Below are 24,317 nucleotides of genomic sequence, written 5' to 3'. Positions count from 1 at the left end.
CAGAGTTTGGATCTTGCCTCCTTTACACGTTTAGAACCAACATGAATAGTTTTTAACATCTGTCATGCTTCTTTTGCTGTCTCTTTCTCTACTAACAAAAACAACATCTCCTCAGGGATTGCTTGATAGATAGCTGCGAAGGCCATTTGATCCTTCCTTTCATCAGGACTATCCAGAGACTCAGTTGATTCGATTGCGTCCTACACCCCTTGAGCATGCAAATAGACCTTCATCTTCATAGCCCATGCTGAGTAGTTGGTTCTCGATAACGTCGGGTATTGGAGTGATACCAGACCTTCCTTTGTTGCAGACTTCGACGACATGATCTTTGGCATGTAACCACGCTCTGATACCTAATGTCAGAAACAACTCTTACAACTAAGAGAGGAACCAACTTACTCATCTGATTCAACTTGTTACACGGTACATATATAGACAGAATAGCCACACATTAATAACGGCTAATAATTTCCCTTAACTGCTAAACTTCCCTTAACCGCTAAACTTCCTTTAACTGCTAAACTTCCCTTCACTAACATAATTTGACATACAAACAGTAAATATAAATGAATTACGGTTAATACAAGATTAACTAAACTAACAAGCAGTACAGGGAGAACAAATCGTGGAGGTGGCACAATTCGAGGTAGAGGACGAGAACATAGGAGACCAAGTTTTAACAAAACTCTTGTTGAATGTTTTTATTGTCATGACATTGGTCATTTTCAGTATGAATGTCCCAAGAAGAATAAGAGAAAGAAATGACAAGCTCGTTTTGCTGAAACTTCTGAACCGTTGTTTCTCCTGGCATATGTTGAAGAGATGGTAGAACAAAAGAAGGACTCAATAGATTGTATGTTTGAAATAGAAGATCTCATAATGTTCTAACTTTTCAAAACAAAGGTGGAGAAAGAAAATGGGACAAATATTTTAGGTTTGAGAACTATTAGAGGTGGAGAGTTCACATCTACTGAGTTTATTGAGTTCTGCTCAAATCATGGAATACATCGACGACTCACTGCAGCTTACACACCATAGCAAAACGGAGTGGCAGAAAGAAAAAATTGCTTGAAAGAGGAGGTTTATGTGGCATATCCTTCTGCTGATGTGATCCAGGGAGATTTGGAGGATAGGAAAAGTACATCAGGTAGAGGATTAGCAGAGATGCAGTTAGGTTTCACAGGTGGTGGACCTCCGAATTTGTTGGAGTTGGAGAAGAAGATGATGATGAATCATCGCCTTCAGGAGTTGGAGAAACAACTTCTTTAAGATAAGACGACGATGAAAGAAATGATGTTGCGTCTGTGATTACGAGTTTGACTATGGTGTGAGAGGATGTATAATCTAATTAGTCTGACGACGCCGCCGAATTAGAAGCCAATTTTGACTTCGCCGACTACCACTACTTTGTCTTCTTGTTCTTCATCTACGTCGTCCTCTATGGCTTCTACATCTTCTGATTCTTTGAAACAGTCTGTAATCGAGGCTGCGGCAACGATTTCTGAGGGAAATTTGGAGGTTATGGATGAGATTCTTGCACAGGTGGTTAAGATTTCGAATGCGAGAGGTAGTTATGTGCAGAGATTGGCAGAGTATATGATTTTTGCTCTAAAATTGCGGGTAAATCCAGTGGAATTTCTGCATCTTGTGGCAGAGACTTTCGGCAAGAACCCTCAGCAGTGACTCGGTTGCTTTAAGATGTTTCTCCTTGCTTTAAGCATGCTTTCATTGCACCAAAATCTCGTAATTCTTGAGGGAATAGAGGAAGAGGATCGTCAATTGCATGTTGTGGATTTCGATATCGGGAAGGGAGGTCAGAATATGAATCTAATCCACCTTCTCTCAGGTTGTTAGAAAAGGAAGGTCGTCATGAAATTAACGGCGATTGTAGTGGAGAACGGCAGAGACGAGAGGTTGAAATAGGTCGGCGAGTCATTGAGTCAACTTGCGAAAGAACTCAGCGTTAGGTTCAAATTCAACATGGTGAAATAGGAACCGGCAGAGCTAATGCGTGAGTCACTCGGGTGCGACGGAGACGATTCACTAGCAGTGAATTTCACGTTTAAGTTGTATCATATGTCGGACGAGAGTGTGTCAAAGGAGAATCCTCGAGACGAGAGCATGTCAGGTTATTCATTTTTGCTAAGTTCAGGAGTTGTTTCATGGTCCTCAAAGAGGCAACCTGTAGTCACACTCTCCACTGTTGAAGTTGAATTCATTGTTGCTGCAGCTTGTGCTTGTCAAGCCATATGGTTAAGAAGGATGCTGGAAAGACTCGATCATGTCCCAGTTGGAGCTACAGTGGTATATTATGATAATAGTTCCACTATTAAGCTGACCAGAAATCCAGTCTTGCATGGTCGAAACAAACACATTGATGATCGTTTCCACTTCCTCAGTTACTTAAGTAAAGATGGAACTGTGATGTTCAACATTTTCATACTAAAGAGCAAGTGGCTGATATCCTAATAAAACGTGATAAGCGCCTACAATGGTGGAATTGCAAAGCTAGAGGTCTTTCTAAAATCCTTGCAAAACGTTCAAAGAAAAAGCTAACTTAACGAATTGATTACAACCAAGAGCTGGTTAGAAGATGAATGACTCTTAGATCGAACTTGGAATCTATGATGGTCACTCTTAGATACCAAGAAAATTCACTCTAGAATTAGCTTGATCAAAACTAATTCAATGAATCGGTTTAAACATCAAACCTAAAGCAAGGTTTGAAAAAGAATAACACCAAAAAGGTATCAAGAAAACACAAAGGTTTTGTTTGTATTCAACAATTCATTCCCAAACATGAATATTACATGCATTTAAATAGATCCAAAAGTTAACCCTAACATAATAAAGTTCAACCACCAACTACAATTAATAAATGCTATTAAATACAAATTGAAAAAAATAAGGTATTCATAAATTATCTTAATTGGTAGTTCAACTACCAAAGGCAAGTCTTTTAATTACTTTCCAATGTCAGCTACTCCATTGTCTTCTTGATTTGATATGCTAATGCTATAAAGATTTTTGGGCTCAAAAGTCTTTGTTTCAACTTGTACACTAGCTAGCTTTCGAAGATGCAATGTATAGGCCTCTTGAATCTTCTTAACCTTGCTTCTTGTAATCGGTCCTTCAGGTACATGCAAAGGGTCAGCAGTTGAATTCATATCATCCTCCCTTTCTTTAAAAGGATTTGTCCTCCAATCAAGGTCTTCATTCCCTACATCAAATGGAGTCAAATCAGCCACATTAAAAGTTGAACTTACATTGTACTCACCTCTGAGATCTAGCTTGTATTCATTGTCATTGATCCGCTCTAGTACTTGAAAAGGACCATCTCTTCTTGGTTGAAGTTTAGACTTTCTCTGACTTGGAAACCTTTCCTTTCGTAGATGAACCCAAACCTAGTCACCTTGTTTAAAAATCAATTTTTTTTCTTCCTTTGTTCTTGCGCGTGACTAGTTTTTTATTTTTGTTTTCAATTCTTTCTTTTATGTCTTTGTGAATTTTTTTTATGTATTCGGCTCTTGAAGAAGCTGCATCATTAGCAAACATATTAGGTGGCAAAGGCAATAAATCTAGAGGAGTTAAAGGATTAAATCCATACACAACCTCAAAAGGTGAACACTGAGTGGTGCTATGTATTGCTCTATTGTATGCAAATTCCACAAACAAAAGGTAGTCTCTTCCCAAGGCTTAAGATTTTTAGAAATTAGTGACCTAAGTAAGGCTCCTAATGTTCTATTAACAACCTCAGTTTTTCCATCGGTTTGGGGGTGACATGTTGTAGAAAATAGAAGCTTAGTTCCCAACTTTCCCCACAAAACCTTCCAAAAATGGCTTAAAAATTTTACATCCCTGTCACTAACAATGGTTTTGGGAATACCATGCAATCTAACCACTTCCTTAAAGAATAGATTAGCTATGTTGGTAGCATCATCTGTTTTGTTACATGGAATGAAATGTGTCATCTTACTAAACCTATCAACTACCACAAAAATGCTATCATGGTGTCTTCTAGTCTTTGGTAATCTTAGAATAAAATCTATGTTAATGTCAACCCATGGTTCACTAGGAACATCTAAAGGTGTGTAAAGACCATGTGGTTCTGTCTTAGACTTAGCCTCCTTACATTTAAAACATTGCTTGCATACTTTGTTTACATCTTTCCTCATTTTCAACCAATAAAAATGTTCACACAACGTGCTATATGTTTTAAATTCTCCAAAATATCCCATAAGTCCTCCCCCATGAGCCTCCTTCACAAGTAACTCTCGAATAGAACATTTAGGAATACAAAGTTTACCCTTCCTAAAAAGCATATCATCGAACACAATATGATCTTGCACATGTTTCCCTTCTAAACATTGCATATACACATCATAAAATTCAGATTTTTCAACTTTGTACAATTCAATCATGTGTTTAAAACCAAGAATTTTTGCAGTAAGGGAAGAAAATAAAGCATACCTTCTTGATAATGCATCTGCGACCACATTATCCTTCCCCTTTTTGTAATGGATTACATAAGGAAATGTCTCTATGAATTCCACCCATTTAGCATGTCTCCTATTTAGCTTTGTTTGGCTTTTAAGGTGCTTCAAACTTTCATGATCCGTATGAATAACAAACTCTTTTGGCCACAAATAATGTTGCCAAACTTGCAAAGCCCTCACAAGTGCATATAACTCTTTGTCATAAGTCTGATAGTTGAGTTGTGCTCTATTAAGCTTTTCACTAAAGAACATGATTGGCCTTTTTTCGTGCATTAAAACAGCTCCTATGCCTATCCCACTTGCATCACATTCAATTTCAAAAGATTTATCAAAGTTAGGTAAAGCAAGACAAGGTGCATTGGTTAATTTATCTTTCAGTTCATTGAATGCATTCTCTTGTTTTTCCTTCCATTCAAATTTCACATGCTTTTTAACAAGTTCATTCAATGGTGATGCTATGGTACTGAAATCCTTAATGAATCTCCTATAGAAACTAGCCAAACCATGAAAAGATCTTACCTCGGTTGCATTTGTGGGTGTTGGCCATTCTCTAATAGCTTTTACCTTTTCTTCATCAACTTGTACTCCATTCTTTCCAACTAAGAACCCTAGGAAGTTGACTTGGTCTAGACAAAAACTGCACTTTTTGAAGTTGGCATAAAGCTTCTCTTCTCTAAGTTTAAACAAAATTTTCTTGACGTGCAAAATATGATCATTCAAACTTTTTGAGTAAACAAGGATATCATCAAAGTATACAACAACAAATTTTCCAATATAGTCTCTCAAAACATGATTCATTAGCCTCATAAAAGTACTTGGTGCATTTGTAAGGCCAAACGGCATAACGAGTCACTCATAAAGCCAAAACTTTGTTTTGAAAGCCATTTTCCACTCATCTCCCACATTCATTCGAATTTGATGATAACCACTTTTAAGATCTATTTTTGAAACCAGATCAGCACCATATAATTCATCCAATATGTCATCCAATCTAGGAATAGGGTGTGTTGACTCTGGCAATTCGGAAGACAATGTCGACGAAAAATTGGCCGAAGGTTTCTTCGAAGGAAAAATTAGCAGAAGTAAAAGGAGAGAGAGTGAGAGATTCGCGTCGATTGCTGAAGACTCGATATCTTATTTTACTTCAGTTGAACGGTTTAAATAACAAATCTAATTACAAAAATAGAAAAACCAATTATACAAAAATAGAAGAAGTGGACGAAGACTTCGCCCAAATTGCCAAAACAATGGCCCCTAGAATCACGCTCCTCCATTCGCGTGAATTCAGATGTTTTACAAACCTAACTAAATAAGGCATGGCTTTTATTTAACAATCTCCTCCTAAAAGCTGTACCTTATTATTTGAACTCCGATCTTTGAGCAGAGTTCTTCGAATTTCACCCGCGCAGGGACTTGGTGAAAATGTCTCCAAGTTGTTCCTCTGTTCGGATGAAATCAATCTTGATGAGCCCTCGATCTGCACATTCTCGAATGTGGTGGAATCTAATTCTATGTGCTTGCTCCGTCGTGCAAAACTGGATTTTTATCAGGGAGATCGTAGCTTTGTTGTCTACGTATAGCATTGGTGGATCACTTTCTCTCCCGATGAGTTCTTCCATTAGTCGTGCAAGCCAGATCCCTTGTGTTGCTACCATCGAAGCGGCGATGTATTCTGCTTCGCAGGAAGACAAAGCAACCACCTTCTGTTTTGTTGATTGCCAGCAGATCGCGCCGCCTGAGAGAAAGTAGATCATTCCGCTGGTGCTCTTAAGATCATCAACGTCACCGGCCATGTCACTATCACTGTAGCCGACCAGCTTGAGTTTCTCCTTTCCGCTCCCTGCGTAATATCTTACACCCCAGCCTCTGGTTCTGGCTACATAGCGCAGGATGCGCTTGACAGCCACTAGATGCTCCTCCCTAGGTGCTTCCATAAACCTGCTCACATAGCCAACAGAATAAGCAAGATCAGGATGAGAGTTTACCAGATAGCGCAGACTCCCGACAATGCTGCGGTAATTGGTGGAGTCGACTGTCGTCGTAGTGCCGGCCTTCCTTAGTTGGAGTCGGGCCTCCATTGGCGTCCTGGTAGGATTACTGTCCACAAGCCCAGTTGTGTCCAGCAGCTTCCTCGCGTATGCACTTTGGCAGATGGAGATGCCGGAAGAGTTCTGTTGCACTTCGATGCCGAGGTAGTAGCTGAGCACGCCGAGATCGCTCATCTCAAAGTTTTTCGACATCTCCTTCTTGAACCTTCCAAGGACTCCCATGTCGCCTCCAGTGATTATGAGGTCGTCGACGTACACTCCCACGATCAGTTGCTTTTTGCCGTGGCCGTACGTGTACATGCCATGCTCAGAGGCACAACGTTTGAATTTCAATGACAGTAGGGTACTGTCGAGCTTCGCGTTCCAGGCTCGTGGGGCTTGTCGAAGCCCATAGAGTGCTTTGTGCAGGCGCAGTACCTTATTAGAGTTGTCGTTGTCCAGGAAGCCAGGTGGTTGTCGAACATATACGGTCTCCTTCAACTCTTCGTTAAGGAAAGCAGACTTTACGTCCATATGGTGAACCTTCCAAGAGTAATGTGCCGCAATTGCCAGCAAGAAACGAACGGATTCTAACCTTGCTACTGGCGCAAATACCTCTTTGAAGTCCACTCCTTGCTTCTGGACGTAGCCCTTCGCCACCAGATGAGCCTTGTGCTTCACAACTTCTCCTTTTTCGTTGCACTTCAGTTTGAAGACCCATTTGAGCCCTATGGCTCGATTTCTCGGTGGCATATCCTTCAGACTCCACGTTTGGTTCTCGGTGATGGATGTCATCTCCTCCTGCATTGCCTTCCGCCAGCACGGGTTCTTTTCTGCTTCGGCGAAGGTGTTTGGTTCATCTGCACTGATGACATGTAGTTCGGCCACTTCTTCGAGCTCGCGCGCTGCTAGTCCAGGTGGTTCACCTCCTCCCACTAGGTCATCCATCCTTCGGTACCTAGCCTCCAGATCAGTATCGTGATCGGCATCCAGCATCGAATCCGCAGTCCGTGGTGTTGCGAATTCCACTGGTTCAGGTGGTGCACCTGCTGGCGGCGGTGACGTCTCCTGATACTGGGCTCCTTCTTCTTCAGGCTCGGTGACGAGGTACTCCACCGTGAATTGATTTAGATTACAGTCTACCTCAATCACCTCATTCCACTGCCAGAAGGTGCTTTCGTCGAAGACGACGTCGCGAGACACGTGAGCTCGCCCCCTACCGGATCATAGAGTCTGTACGCCTTGTTCACGGGTTCGTAGCCGATGAAGACGACCTTCAGCCCCCTGGGATCGAGCTTGGCGAGATGGGGACGTGTTACCTTCATGTATGCGACGCAGCCGAACACGCGGAAATGATGTACTGTTGGTTTTTTGTTGTACCAGGCCTCATATGGCATCTTCCCATCGAGGCTTCGGGTTGGTGACCGATTGAGGAGATAGACAGCCGTCATTACTGCCTCTCCCCAGAATCTCCCAGGCATCCCGGCCGTCACCAACAATGACCTTGCTGTCTCGACAATGACCTTGCTGTCTCGACAATGATCTGATTTTGGCGCTCTACCACTCCGTTCTGTTGGGGGGAGTAGGGCGCTGTTAGGTGCCGTTGTATGCCGATCTCGTCGCAGTACTTACTAAAACTTGCCGAGGTGAATTCTCCGCCTCGGTCTGTGCGTAGCACTCGCATCTTCTTCTCACATTCGGCCTCCGCTCGCGCTTAACCGCCTCTGCCGCCTCACTTTTCGATTGCAGCAGGGTCAGCCACATGAAGCGGCTTTTGTCATCGACTAACAGGAGGAAGAGACTCTTACCGCCTGGGGTCGCCGGCTTGATGGGCCCGCAGATATCGCCGTGTACAAGCTCCAACGGCTCATCGGCTCGGTAGGATGTTCGAGACGGAAAGGGTGTGCACCTCTGTTTGCCGATGAGGCACCCGTCGCACAGCTTGTTCACGCCTTTGATTTCTGGCAAGCCGTGCACCAACTCCTTCTTCTATAGCTTTTTTAGGGCAGGAAAGTTTAAGTGCCCGTACCTTGCGTGCCACCTCCAAGATACCTCTTCGGTCTTGGCCGAGAGGCTGACGGGTTGGTCTATCTCTAACTCCAGGATATAAAGACGGTTTGTCATGCGCCTTGCCTGCGTGAGCAGCCGTCGTTTATTATCGCAGATTTTGAGTAGTCCGCGCTCGATGGAAATGAAGCAACCTGTCTCATCGAGTTGACCCAGGCTCACAAGGTTAACCTTGAGCCTCGGGATGAAGTAGACGTCGGTCAGCTTGCGATGCTCGCCTCCCTTACTGACGAATAAGATGGTGCCGCGCCCTTCAATCTCGACGACGGAGCCGTCGCCGAATTTCACCGTTCCACGGATCCTCGAGTCGAGCTCGGAGAACGCAGATCTAGCCCCAGTCATATGGTTTATTGCCCCTGTGTCAAGGATCCATCGCCGGTGCTCGTGTTGCTCGTCCCTTCCTCCAGTTGAATTGGCTCCCCAGCTGGTGCCACCTTTGCTACGCCCAGCTGGAGCTCTTTCTCGGGTTCAACATCGTCGTCGGATGTAGTTACCATGAAGAGAGCTGGCTCGTCCTCCTCGGATTGGAGCCACATGGGCCTTTTCGGGCTTCTCTTAATTCCTGAGCTTGCTCCAGCAATTTCTACTCAGGTGTTCTCTCTTCCCACAGTTCGACCATTGGGATCGGCCTGCCATTGGTCGACTCCTTCTTTTGATTCCCATCTATCCTGCGCGTGCGCCCGTGGGACATCCATGGCTTCTTGCCACCTTTGCAGCTGGAGGAGGACCCGTTGCTCTCGCCGGTGTTGTCGCGGAGGGAGCTTTAGGCGTGCAAGTCATTCCTCCTCCGTGAGGAGTAGACGGTCCTCTCGACGTTACGTAGTCTTCCGGAAGCAATGTCTCAATTGAAATCGTGACTTGCTCGAGGTGATCGGGGACGGACCTGCAACATCTTCTTCACGATTTCTGTCTCGCTGATGCCAGGTGGTGGTGCTGTTGGCGAGCCCCGTGATCCGGCATTGAAAAATCATCGACGGATTTGCCGTCCTTAAAACAGATCTCCGAGAGCTTTCTTTCGCAGCATTCCCGCAGCGCCTGTACGTTGACGCGCATCATCAACAAGGCCCACTCGTTGTAGTTTGACCTTGTCAACATCGGGTACTGAACGACGTCGTCGTTGTCTCCCTTGATCAATCTCGCTCAACAACAACTCGATGCCCGTCATCACAGCGTCGGCCTCTTCGTGGTGGTGATGGAGATGCCAGCACTTGACGGTGGCGTGGAGGAGTGAGGGAGCCTGCTTGGGATGGGGACCCCAAGATGTGCTTATTTACACACTTTACATTTTCTTCTACTCGAACCTGAGACCTATGTGTTGTTAAGTCGACACTCTAACCACTTCAGCTATTCAACTTGATTGTTGATAGGTTGGCTCTTCTGTGATGGTATACTACCGATCGCTTCAACCTGGCTCTGATACCACTTGTTGACTCTGGCAACTCGGAAGACAGTGTCGACGAAAAATTGGCCGAAGGTTTCTTCGAAGGAAAAATTAGCGGAAGTAAAAGGAGAGAGAGTGAGAGATTCGCGTCGATTGCTGAAGACTCGATATCTTATTTTACTTCAGTTTAACGGTTTAAATAACAAATCTAATTACAAAAATAGAAAAACCAATTATACAAAAATAGAAGAAGTGGACGAAGACTTCACCCAAATTGCCAAAACAATGGCCCCTAGAATCACGCTCCTCCATTCGCGTGAATTCAGATGTTTTACAAACCTAACTAAATAAGGCATGGCTTTTATTTAACAGGGTGTCGATACTTTACCGTTATCTTGTTGATGGCTCAACAATCAACACACATCCTCCACGTGCCATCTTTCTTGGGTACCAAAATCACAGGAATCGAACAAGGACTCATGCTTTCTTTAACATATCTTTTATCCATGAGTTCTTCTACTTGTCTCTGAATCTCCTTAGTCTCGGTGGGATTAGTCCTATAGGCAGCCATATTTGGAAAAGTTGCCCCATGTACGAAGTCAATTTGGTGCTCAATCCCTCTTAGAGGGGGTAACCCCGTACATGCATCTTCATGTGGAAATATGTCGCTGAATTCCTGAAAAAGAGACTTAAAAGCACTTGGTAAAGCATCATCAGTTTTTTGTTCTATTGCTAAACACATTCCTTTGCACATAAGTACAAATTTTGGTTCTTGGGCTAACATATTCCTCATTTCTCCCTTTCTTATAACCAAACTCACATTTTCTCTCTTTTCCTCAAAATCACTTTTTTTTCTTTCTTTGTTTCCACTCATCCTTTGCCCCTCACTTTTCTCTTTTTTTTCACTCTTATCTCTCTCTTTTACCTGAGTTTCTTCTCTCCACTGTGGTTCTTCACATTCTTTTCTTTTCTTCTCTAATTTCAATTGGTCACAATGTACTTCATATGGAGACAACGAAAGTAAAGGAAATTTCTTCCCACAAAAAGTAAAAGTACACTTGTTCGTCAAACCATCAAATGTTACCTTTCTATCATATTACCAAGGTCGGTCGAACAAGATGTCCCCCACATGCATTGGTACGACATCACAAAGGACTTCAATCTTTATATCTTCCAAGAGTAAAAGAAATAAGAGCTTGGGAGTTCACCTTAATTTCTTCATTGTTTGCCAACCATTGAAGTTTGTACGGTTTTGGATGTGGATGAACAGAAAGTTGAAGTCTTTTTACAAGGAAGTTGCATACCACATTTGTGCAACTTCCACTATCAATCATCAAACTGCATGGGTTTCCTTTGATCAAACATCTTGTGTGGAACAAGTTTTCCCTTTGATCTTCAAATTTCGCTTCTTTGATTTGAACATTGAGTACCCTTCTTGTGATCAAAGATATGAAATTACCTTCTTCAACATATTTATCATCATATGCTGCGATTTCTTCCACAAGTTGTGAATCATGATCCTCACATTCATCATCTGAATCAAGTATCCCATTCCTTATCACCATAACTTTTTTATTAACACACTCTTTGCTCATGTGTCCAAATCCTTTGCACTTCCAACATTGAATAGAACTAGACTTCTCCTGTATCGTCTTTGAAGCTTCATTCTTTTTACATTTGGAACTCTCAGCCTCCACCCTTTTAGCAGCCACAAACTTTTCTTTTGGTGACAACAATTCATTTTTATTCACAAAATTATCCTTGTTCCAAGTTTTAGAATTTGAAAAGGTGTTAGTTCATGATGTGTACCTTTTTTAATGCTCTTTTTCTTCCTTCAATTGGTCTTCAATTTTGAGAGCATAATGATACATGTCTTCCAGATATGGTGGTGGATTTCTGTCAACAAGATGAACAATTTCTCGATTCAAACCTCCAAGGAATCTAGACATGGTATCTTCTTCTTCTTCTCTAACATTTGCTCTTTCCATCATAGTCTCCATCTCTTGATAATATTCTGCCACACTTTTTGTTTCTTGCTTCAAACCTTGCAATTTAGTTCATCTCTTGATAATATTCTGCCACACTTTTTGTTTCTTGCTTCAAACCTTGCAATTTAGTTTTCAAATTTCTTTCATAATGTTTTGGAACATACCTTTTTCTCATGGCTTCTTTAAGTTCTTCCCAAGTCTCTATTGGATCCTCCTATTTTCGTCTTCTCTCGGATTTGAGATCTTGGTACCAATCACCAGCATGATTGGTAAATTCGGCAATAGCAAGTCTCATCTTCTTATTTTCACTATAGGTGTTGCAATCAAACACATGTTCTATCTTTCTTTCCCATTGCAAGTATGCCTCAGAATCTGGCGTTCCACAAAATGGTGGGATTTTGAGTTTAACTCCCCCATCTCTATCTTCATGTACTCTTTCCATCCTTCTAGGTTGCATAATAGTTGCATGGTTATTTCTTCCTCTCCATCTTCCTTCAACTTGTCTTTTTTGTACTACTATACCTTCATCTTCTTGTAATGTTCGTTCTTGTCTTTGTTGTTGCGCCCTTCTTTTTTGTCTATCTTCCATCATCATTTCCATCATACCTTGAATTGCTTGAGAATGGTTGTATTAAGATCTGGTACTGGTGGTACTCCTTCTCCATTATGTGACATTTTGTATCTCAAGGGACCTCTCCACACTTCTCACAAAAATTTCACTCAGGGACACTCGTGTTTAACACTCAAAGGTAGGCTTTTGGTACTAGGTCAAGAATGTAAAGGCTCGCTTTTATTATTATTATTATTATTTTGGTTCAATCTTGCTTTAAGCTTGATTATAACAAATTCACGATCAATTGTAATAAGCTAAGACTAGTATCTCAATGATCAAGAGCTTGAAAATAAATGATAAGAACTGAATATATATATATATTTTTCTCAGAAATGATTTTTTTTCTACCGAGTCTTCTTTCTTCCTTTTTTTTTTTCGATAATCTGAGAGAGAAAAAAAAATTGATAGAAAAAAAATAACAATAAAGATATTTCACCACTAGAGCGGCCAAAGAACGTCGATCAAATGCTCTGATACCAAATAATAAGCACCTACAATGGTGGAATTTGCAAAGCTAGAGGTCTTTCTAGAATCCTTGCAAAACGTTCACAGAGAAAGCTAACTTAACGGATTGATTCCAACCAAGAGCTGGTTAGAAGATGAATGACACTTAGATCGAACTTAAAATCTATGATGGTCACTCTTAGATACCAAGACAATTTACTCTAGCATTAGCTTGATCAAAACTAATTCAATGAATCGGTTTAAACATCAAACCTAAAGAAAGATTTGAAAAAGAATAACACCAAAAAGGTATCAAAAAAACACAAAGGTTTTGTTTGTATTCAACAATACATTCCCAAACATGAATATTACATGCCTTTAAATAGACCCAAAAGTTAACCCTAACATAATAAAGTTCAACCACCAACTCCAAATTAATAAATGCTATTAAATACAAATGGAAAAAAATAAGGTATTTATAAATTGTCTTAATTGGTAGTTCAACTACCAAAGGCAAGTCTTTTAATTACTGTCCAATGTCAGCTATTCCATTATCTTCTTGATTTGATATGTTAATGCTATAAAGATTTTTGGGCTCAAAAGTCTTTGATAAGATAAGAAATCACTACAAGGGGAGTAAGATTCGGATTACCTTGTTGATCGAATATCTCAAGGCAAGAACACTTGTTTGAGATTCGAATTACTCCACAAGCAAGATCGATCATGTCTAGCTTGAATGATTCTTGTTGATCAAATATCTCAATGCAAGAACACTTGATTGAGATTTGAATCACTCCACAAGCAAGATTGATCATGTCGAGCTTGAATGATTCTACATGCAACCTAAACTACATAGAATTGCAAATAAACTTAGCCATTGGCTAAAGAAAAGCACAAATGCTTCTTTCTATATTTTCCAAGTCTGCTTACAAATACAACATACATGACTTTATATAGCCTAAAAAATGAAACTACTAAAGGTATTCCAAGAGTTGTAACATTCCTACTTTATGGCCATAATTAGCCATTATGTAAATGTAACCGAAATTAAATAAAAAGTCTTAAAATACAAGAACTCTAAATTACTCTAAATTGTAACCCACCCAAAATTTACAACAATCAAACTTCATTCTTCTTCAATGTAGCATGAATTGAAACATCTTTTTGATAATTTTGACAACCTTTTCTTCACATCTTCATTGAAGTATATTGTATGATTGATGTCTCTTGGTTCATATCATTCTCCACTTCTTCAAGAGGATTCGTCCTCGAATCTATTTGTGTAACTTTGCTGCAAAAAATAAGTTATGGAAATACGACGGACCTCACAACACTCTCTCAAGAGTATATGCTCAAGGAATTTTAGGCCACTCTATTTGCACTCATTTACACAAATGAAGCTCTCATTCTCACCTCTCAAATTTTTTAGTAGAGCCGAGATTGGATTTTTTTTATTTTTTATTTTGGATCGATTAAAAACTAAAAAGATAAAAAACAAATTGAAAAGAAACGCAAAGGAAACATATATCCGATCTTGAGCCTGAAGCTCGATACCAAATGATAAGATAAGGAATCACTACAAGGGGAGTAAGATTCGGATTACCTTGTTGATCGAATATCTCAAGCCAAGAACACTTTGTTTGAGATTCGAATCACTCCAGAAGCAAGAACGATCATGTCTAGCTTCAATGATTCTTGTTGATCAAATATCTCAAGACAAGAACACTTGATTGAGATTCGAATCACTCCACAAGCAAGATTGATCATGTCGAGCTTGAATGATTCTACATGCAACCTAAACTACATAGAATTGCAAAGAAACTTAGCCATTGGCTAAAGAAAAGCACAAATGCTTCTTTCTATATTTTCCAAGTCTGCTTACAAATACAACATACATGGCTTTATATAGCCTCAAAATGAAACTATTAAAGGCATTCCAAGAGTTGTAACATTCATACTTAATGGCCATAATTAGCCATTATGTAATTGTAACCTAAAGTAAATAAAAACTCTTAAACTACATTAATGAAATACAATAACTCTAAATTGTAATCCACCCAAAATTTATCACATGAAACTTCATTCTTCTTCAATGTGGCATGAATTGAAATATCTTTTGATGATTTCAACAATATTTTCTTCACATCTTCTTTGAAGCATATTGTATGATTGATGTCTCTTGGTTCATATCAGTCTTTGTTTCAACTTGTACACCAGCTAGGTTTCGAAGATGCAATGTATAGGCCTCTTGAATCTTCTTAACCTTGCTTCTTGTAATCGGTTCTTCGGGTACATGCAAAGGGTCAGCAATTGAATTCATATCAAAACGTTTGACTCGAGTTGTGTTTGAGAAGCTATGCATGTTGCTTGGTGTCTGTCAAGATCCTAAAGTTTGATCTAAAGACTGTGTCATCAGTTTAAGGGAGAGAATGTTAAAAAATATTTAGTTGCTATTTTTATATTTTAATTCCCAAATATCAATTCACTGATGTGATCTTATGCCGATATCAAATCATAGATATGATATTATGCCAGATTCTTTGTTTTGACATGATATTCTACTTTATGTTAGGATTTTATTTTTATCTTCTGTTAAACATTGTATTCGCTATAAACAGTCATTCTTCACATAACAAATTACTGAATTTCCTTCCTTTTGTAAACTTATCTTTATTAAATTTATCAATTAGGACCCGATTTCTTCATGGAACTTCTTCCTTATTCTTCCCTCAAGCTAAAGAAATTGGTTTTAAGGAATTTTCATGAGTGTGTAACACCCAAGTCCTCTAATAAGAGGTAATGTATAGTCCCTAATAGATTGTAGAAGGTTTTTGGAAGCAAAGAACAACAAAAATTGGAAAAAAAATTTAGAAAGTTGAATTTTTTCCAAGTTTTATCAAAATTCACGAATTTTTAAATTCTAATAGAAGAAGAATTTCAATGTGTTTATGAAGAAAAATGGATTATTAAGGGGTATAAAAGTTTGGGGAAAATTCTAGATTGTTTTTTTTAGAAACTAATATTAAAATATTAAAAAATGGCCAATTACAAAAATGACCCCAAGAGCATGTCTATATCCATTTGTTCTCTACGAGATCTTAGAGTCAATTAATTATCTATAAGTTAAATTATTGCTCATATCACATACCCAAGTATCATGCATCTGTTAAATGTGACCTCTAGTTGTTCCCGCTATTGAGCTACTAGGATATTACATGATTTATCACCTAATATTGGTCTACTAAAAGGGATTAGAGGGTGACTCCCTAATAAGCCATATAATATCATCATAATTTAGGAAGGGTGGCCCTCGTGCCTGTTAAGCTACTATACCTATGTCGACCCTTACTTCTATGGGAAAGTTCACGACCAATAAATAGTTGGAGATCGCTTGATCGTCTCCACATGAGTTCTATCTATGGAGCATAAGTTGTGCTCAACGCGTGATCTTTAATATACCAACTCCTAATAATTTCTAAATACGCTTGTAGACCCTTATCACGCAAACATGTTTACTAAATATGTGCGATTTCTCAATTACTAGTCCCCAGTCCCCACGTCGTCATAGAACTTGTAGGGGTAACCCCATAAACTGACACTACTATGTAGATTGTCAAAGGTGAGTTGGTGAACCCACTGACCATCCCCACATCGATGTTGCCATGATCAATTTTAGATGTTTTAAGCATGGATTGGGATGTAGACTAACGACAAAAGAGTTATGAAAATATGGTAATATTTTTCGTTTTGAAAAACAAGAACGACTCTAGAATTTGAAAACATACAAGAGTACATATAATATATATTTACACTATACACAATAGAGTTTGAGTTTAAATACAAAAGAAGGAACGAAGCATAAAAGACAAGATCAGGACAAAAGTGTATAAAATCCAAGGAAACTCTTGAACCTAAGTTTGTTTCTATGGTCATGTGCTCCAGACCACTCCAATAGTTGATCAAGTTCTAATCATTATTTAAAATAGGAATATGGTTGATAAGATAAGGAATCAATACAAGGGGAATAAGATTCAGATTACCTTGTTGATCGAATATCTCAAGGCAAGAACACTTGTTTGAGATTAGAATCACTCCACATGCAAGATCGATCATGTCTAGCTTGAATGATTCTTGTTGATCAAATATCTCAACGCAAGAACACTTGTTTGAGAATCGAATCACTCCACAAGCAAGATTGATCATGTCGAGCTTGAATGATTCTACATGCAACCTAAACTACATAGAATTGCAAAAAAACTTAGCCATTGGTTAAAGAAAAGAACAAATGCTTCTTTTACTATTATTTTCCAAGTCTACTTACAAATACAACATACATGGCTTTGTATATTCTCAAAATGAAAATATTAAAGGCATTCCAAGGGTGGCAAGATTCATACTTAATGGTCATAATTAACCGTTATGTAATTGTAACCTAAAATAACTAAAAAGTCTTCAAATACATTAATGAAATACAATAACTCTAAATTACTCTAAACTGTAATTCATCCAAAATTTATAACATGAAACTTCATTCTTCTTCAATGTGGCATGAATTGAAATATCTTTTGATAATTTCAACAATATTTTCTTCACATCTCTCTTGGTTCATATCAATGGTTCTATTACAAGGGTCTAAGTTTTGAGGCTTTAATTAGTCTATTGCCTAAGTCTTGACTTATGTACTTATGTGGTCTTTCATCGTTCTCAAGGCGGTTTGAAGGAGAGTGGATCCTATCTGGCTGTCCACTTTCTTTTTCACACACAATACATACGCTCTAGTCTTAACTAGAAATCTCCCATCGATAGACAACTAGGTCATGTGGTCGATACTGACATCCTTAACCTAGTAAAACCTATGTCCATGGTTTGGATTATGCTTTGGAACCTAGATTTAGTCCATAATTGCTCTGACATTCCCTTACATCCCTTGTGACATGGTCATAATGTCTCATGTCCAAAACACGGAATAGGATTCAAATTAAATTTGACATCTATCAATCCCGAATTTCTTTTGAATTGAAGAGTGTGTAGCAAATACCACATCGTTGTGTAGTCTTCTTCTACTTTGCCCCACGTCTTCTCTATCAAATAAAATTTTCTTTATTGTTATAGGAAGGTTGGGTGAGATTTCTCAAATCTAAATCGTGATAACGACAATAGACATGATTTTACAAATTTATCCACTAAGTGAAACCTTAATAATATGAAAAAGAGAATAGAAAACAGTTCTGTATCAATTTGGCTTTCATATTTCAAGGAAAAAAAAAACAAAAGAATTCATCTTGTAAGTGAACTTCCATCTTTAATCTTTGGTATTTTCTTTCTTCTTTGTGGTGTTGTTTTTTACGGAGGAAAAAAGCCGAACGAAAATGTTGGGAGAAGAAAATAACAGAAAAACACAAAGAGAGAGTGATATGGGAAAATCACAACGAGGGGAGTAAGATTCGGATTACCTTGTTGATCGAATATCTCAAAGCAAGAACATTGTTTGAGATTCGAATCACTCCACAAGCAAGATCGATCATGTCTAGCTTGAATGATTCTTGTTGATCAAATATCTCAACGCAAGAAAACTTGTTTGAGATTCGAATCACTCCACAAGCAAGATTGATCATGTCCAGCTTGAATGATTCTACATACAACCTAAACTACATAGAATTGCAAAGAAACTTAGTCATTGGCTAAAGAAGAGCATAAATGCTTCTTTTACTATATTTTCCAAGTCTCTTACAAATACAACATATATGACTTTATATAGCCTCAAAATGAAACTACTAAAGGCATTCCAAGAGTTGTAACATTCATACTTAATGGCCATAATTAACCATGATGTAATTGTAACCTATAGTAAATAAAGTCTTGAAATACATTAATGAAATACAATAACTCTAAATTACTCTAAATTGTAATCCACTCAAAATTTATAACATGAAACTTCATTCTTATTCAATGTGGCATGAATTGAAATATCTTTTGATATTTTCAATAATATTCACATCTTCATTGAAGCATATTGTATGATTGATGTCTCTTGATTCATATCATTCTCCACTTCTTCGAGAGGATTCGTCCTCGAATCTATTTGTGAAACTTTGCTGCAAAAAATAAGTTATGGAAATACAAAGGACCTCACAACACTCTCTCAACAGTATACACTCAATGAATTCTAGGCCACTCTTTTTACACTCATTTACACAAATGAAGCTCTCATTCTCACCTCTCAATTTTTGTAGAGCCCAGATTGGATTTTTTTGATTTTGGATCGATTAAAAACTAAAAAGATAAAAATAAATAAAAATCAAATTGAAAAGAAACGCAAAAGAAACATATATCCGATCTTGAGCCTGAAGCTCTGATACAAAATGATATGTGGAAATCACTATAAGGGGAGTAAGATTCGGATTACCTTGTTGATCGAATATCTCAAGGCAAGAACATTGTTTGAGATTCGAATCACTCCACAAGCAAGATCGATCATGTCTAACTTGAATGATTCTTGTTGATCAAATATCTCAACGTAAGAATAATTGTTTGAGATTCGAATCACTCCACAAGCAAGACTGATCATGTCGAGCTTGAATGATTCTACATGCAACCTAAACTACATAGAATTTCAAAGAAACTTAGTTATTGGCTAAAGAAGAGCACAAATGCTTCTTTTACTATATTTTCCAAGTCTTCTTAAAAATACAACATACATGGCTTTATATAGCCTCAAAATGAAACTGCTAAAGGCATTCCAAGAGTTGTAACATTCATACTTAATGACCATAATTAACTATTATGTAATTGTAACCTAAAGTAAATTATAAGTCTTAGAATACATTAATGAAATACAATAACTCTAAATTACTCTAAATTATCCACCCATAATTTAAAACATGAAACTTCATTCTACTTCAATGTGGCATGAGTTGAAATATCTTTTGATAATTTCAACAATATTTTCTTCACATCTTCATTGAAGCATATTGTATGATTGATGTCTCTTGGTTCATATCAGAGATACAATATTTGAGATTCTGTTTGAAGACTCGATGATTTTATTTCTCATTCAATAGGGATAATTAAATAACAATTATATCCTAAAATTGGGAAGAAGTGTAAGCTCAATTAAAGCCATTACACCGTCACATTTCCCTAATTTTAATTGTGTGACTTTAATTAAAAATAGTAACTAAAAATGAGAATAACTTTTAAGCTAAAATAGGGTTTTATCTAACAATCTCCTCCTAAGCCGTGTGGTATATATTTACCTTATTGTTTGAACTCTAATCTTAGAGCGTAATTCTTCAAATTTCAGCCAAACTAGAGATTTGGTGAAAATGTCTCAAAGCTGTTCCTCTGTTTGGATGAGATCAATCTTGATGAGCCCCCATTCTGCACATTCCCGGATGTAGTTGAATATAATTTCTATGTGCTTGCTTTAGCTCATCACAGTACTTATTGAAACTCACTGAGGAGAATTTTCCGTCCCGATCGGTGCGCAGCACTCATATCTTCTTTCCGCATTCGCCTCACTCTTCGCTTGCAGTAGGACTAGCCACATGAAGTGGCTTTTGTCATCGACCAACAAGAGGAAGAGGGTCTTGCTGCCTAGGGTCGCCAACTTGATGGGCCAATAGATATCATCGTTCACGAGCTCCAATGGCACATTAGTGCAGTAGAATACCTTAGACGGAAAGGGGGAGCGCCTTTGCTTGCCGATGAGACACCCGTCGCACAGCTTGTTCACACCTTTAATTGCTAGAAAATCGTGCACCATCTCCTCGTGTAGTTTTTATAGAGCAGGAAAGCTTAGAAACCCACACCTTGCGTGCCACCTCCAAGCTACTTCTTTGGTCCTGGCCGAGAGGCTGACCGATTGGTCTATCTCTAACTCCAGAATGTAAAGGCGATTTGCCGTGCGCCGAACTTGCATGAGCAGCCGTCGTCAATCATCGTAGATTTTAAGTAGCCCGCGCTCAATGGAGATAAAGCAACCGGCCTCATCAAGTTGACCTAGGCTCACAAGGTTAGCTTTAAGCCTCGAGATGAAGTAGACACCGGTCAGCTTCCGGTGCTCGCCTCCCTTGCTGACAAATAGGATGGTGTCGCGTCCTTCGATCTCGACGATGGAGCCGTCGCCGAACTTCACCGTCCCGCGAATCCCCAAGTCGAGCTCGAAGAATGTTGACCTAGCCCCGGTCATACTGTTTGTTGCCCCTGTGTCGAGGACCCATCATCGGTGCTCTTGCTGCTCGCTTATTTCACCGATTTGAGCGAACACTCGCTCCTCCTTCAGCTGAATTGGCTCTCCAGCCGGTGCCTTTATCACGCCCAGCTGAAGCTCTTCTTCGGGTTTGACGCTCATTAGAGCAGTTACGCCGTCGTCAATTACCTCCGTAGATTTGGAATCAGAATTGAAGACGTCGGATAAGACTAATGCACTCACCATGAAAAGAGTACCAGATCTTAATACAACCATTCACAAGCAATTCAAGGTATGATGGAAATGATGATGGAAGATAGACAAGAAAGAAGGGCGCAACAACAAAGACAAGAACGAACATTACAAGAAGATGAAGGTATAGTAGTACAAGAAAGACAAGTTGAAGGAAGATGGAGAGGAAGAAATAACCATGCAACTATTATGCAACCTAGAAGAATGGAAAGAGTACATGAAGATAGAGATGGGGGAGTTAAACTCAAAATCCCACCCTTTTGTGGAACGGCAGATTCTGAGGCATACTTGCAATGGGAAAGAAAGATAGAGCATGTGTTTGATTGCAACACCTATAGTGAAAATAAGAAGATGAGACTTGCTATTGCCACATTTACCAATCATGCTAGTGATTGGTACCAGCATCTCAAATCCGAGAGAAGAAGAAAAGAGGAGAATCCAATAGAGACTTGGGAAGAATTAAATTTGAGGACAAATCCTTTTAAAGAAAGGGGGATGATATGAATCCAACAACTAAACACTTCCATGTACCCAAACGAGCAATTACAAGAAGCAATACAAAGAAGATTCAAGTATCAATTCAAGAAAATAATGGAGTGGCTGACATTGGAAAGTGATTAGAAGACTTGCCATTGGTAGTTGAATTACAAATTTTGTGAAAACCTTCTCACCTCTACAACTGTAGCCAAATAACTCTCTCTCTTCCTTTTTTCTTCAATTTCATCTCTTTTTTCATTTTCTTCTTTTCTCTTTGATTTTTCTCTATTTTTTCACTCAACTCTTGTTTTTCTTTTAACTCTTTTTCCTCAAACTCTTTCTTTCCTCCAACTTTAATTGATCAGGAAATACATTTGCAGAACTCAAAGGTACAAGAGTGGTTTTTCTACCATCTTTTACAAAAGAATACCTATTCAAATAGCCATCATACATAACTCTCTTGTCAAATTGCCATGGTCGGCCCAGCAATATATCTCCAGCTTCCATTGGTTACATCACAAAGAACTTCATCTTTATATTTTCCCAAAGTAAAAGATATTAAAGCTTGAAAAACTACCTTCATTGTTCCACTATCATTGAGCCATTGAAGCTTGTAAGGTTTAGGATGATCTTGGGTTGGAATTTGTAACCTTTTGATCAACATGGTACTCACAACATTGGTGCAACTTCCACTATCAATGACAAGACTACAAGCAGTCCCCTTGACGAAACACCGCGAGTGGAACAGGTTGTCTCTTTGATCATCAACATCATTCTCCGTAACTTGAGTTTAAACAAGTCTTCTTGTTATAAGTGACAAATGAATCTCATCTTCCAGTTCCTCCTCATTCTTCTAGAATTCTTCAACTAGATCATTGATCTCCCTTCCATTTTCCTCGTCTTGGTTCATGATTGTACAAACAGTAGTGAAATATGTTTAAGATCTCAGACACTCAACTCACTAATTTTACACTCAGGGACACTCGTGTTTATGATGGTGTTAATATAACACATGCGGAAGTAATTTGGATCTTAGGCACTTTTAGAACATTAATTATAGTATATAACTAGCATGTTCATAAGTATAGAAACTTAATTAGTTTAGATACTAACCTTTTGTAGTTCAAACTCCTTTTTCCTCACGAACCGGTTTCGAACCACCACTAGTGTCTTCTCCACTATCCTCCGGCCTTAGAACGGGATTGTGGAATTCGGTGAGTGACTAAACTTGGGAGAGATTTTGTATATGTGAAGAGAGTGTTTGTGAGAGATTTTTCTCAAGGTTTTCCACCAAGAAGAAGAAGACCTTCCATGTACCATGATCACTTTATTTAAAGAGTCATGTTTGCATGTTCATGCAAATTTGAGATCATCAAATTTTGACACTTAAAATTCCACTCAAATGTTTGGGATTATGTGGCAAGCATGCATGTTTGAGTTAACCAAATTTTGACACTCAAAATTCCACTCAAATGTTTGGGATTATGTGGCAAGCATGCATGTTTGAGTTAACCAAATTTTGACACTCAAAATTCCACTCAAACTTGTGGGGTTTATTTGGCAAACATGCAAGTTTGGTTAAACCAAATTTTGACACCTCAAAATTCCACTAACATGGATTTTTCCATTAAATGAAGTCAACATTTTGACTTTCTTCATTTTAATTCTACAATTAATTTGAATAATGAATTTCAAATTAAAGTAACATTAAATGATTAATTAAACTATTTAATTAATATTTAATATTAATTCAAATGCCAATCCCAATCAATTCCGACACATAATTGATTAAGATATTTAAATCTTATTTAAATATCTCAGATTCTCTCCTTTTGTTTAATTCGTAAATAAAACAAAAATGCGGTTAAATATATCGTATATATGTAGCGCATATTCCCTATTCGAACACTTCGAACTCACTCGTCACACTGTTCTATGGTTTAGTCTGATATGAGCTAGTAGAGGGACCTAATGAACCTATAGATCATGGGCTCCAACGATCCAAGATTAACCGGCTAAACTCATTAACCTTGTTAATCAACATTCGTTAACTACTAGGACACTCCACTATAGCCTAGTAGTTGCACTCCCCTCACTATAGATATATTTCTGTCCATTTGATATAACCATGATTAGTAAGTCGATCCTTCACAGGTTGTTCGTAACTAGAGCTGGGTCAATTTATCGTTTTACCCCTAAAGTTACTTCTTGTTCCTTATGTCTCACTGATCCTCTAATGAACAATTGGTTTGTGGTCCAACCAGTAAACCGAATCCCTCTCAGGCCAATGAGAGGGTGGGGCCCCTTGTTCAAGACCTGGAGTCAGTGCTTAAGTGAACTACCTTTATTCTATCCCTAAAAGTGGGTAGGAGTGAATTCCA

At 38.7% G+C, this 24,317-nt stretch overlaps 2 pseudogenes; one reads left to right on the top strand and one right to left on the bottom strand.

Moving 5' to 3' along the window:
- Nucleotides 1-1,164: 1,164 nt before the first annotated feature.
- LOC147787576 (scarecrow-like transcription factor PAT1) lies at nucleotides 1,165-2,469 on the top strand (annotated as a pseudogene).
- Nucleotides 2,470-2,963: 494 nt separating this feature from the next.
- LOC147787575 (uncharacterized) lies at nucleotides 2,964-20,781 on the bottom strand (annotated as a pseudogene).
- Nucleotides 20,782-24,317: the final 3,536 nt, after the last annotated feature.

This window comes from Cucurbita pepo, chromosome 17, assembly GCF_057944985.1.
Source record: "Cucurbita pepo subsp. pepo isolate OVF chromosome 17, ASM5794498v1, whole genome shotgun sequence".
Lineage (NCBI taxonomy): Eukaryota > Viridiplantae > Streptophyta > Magnoliopsida > Cucurbitales > Cucurbitaceae > Cucurbita > Cucurbita pepo.
This window is presented reverse-complemented; position numbering and strand designations above follow the sequence as displayed.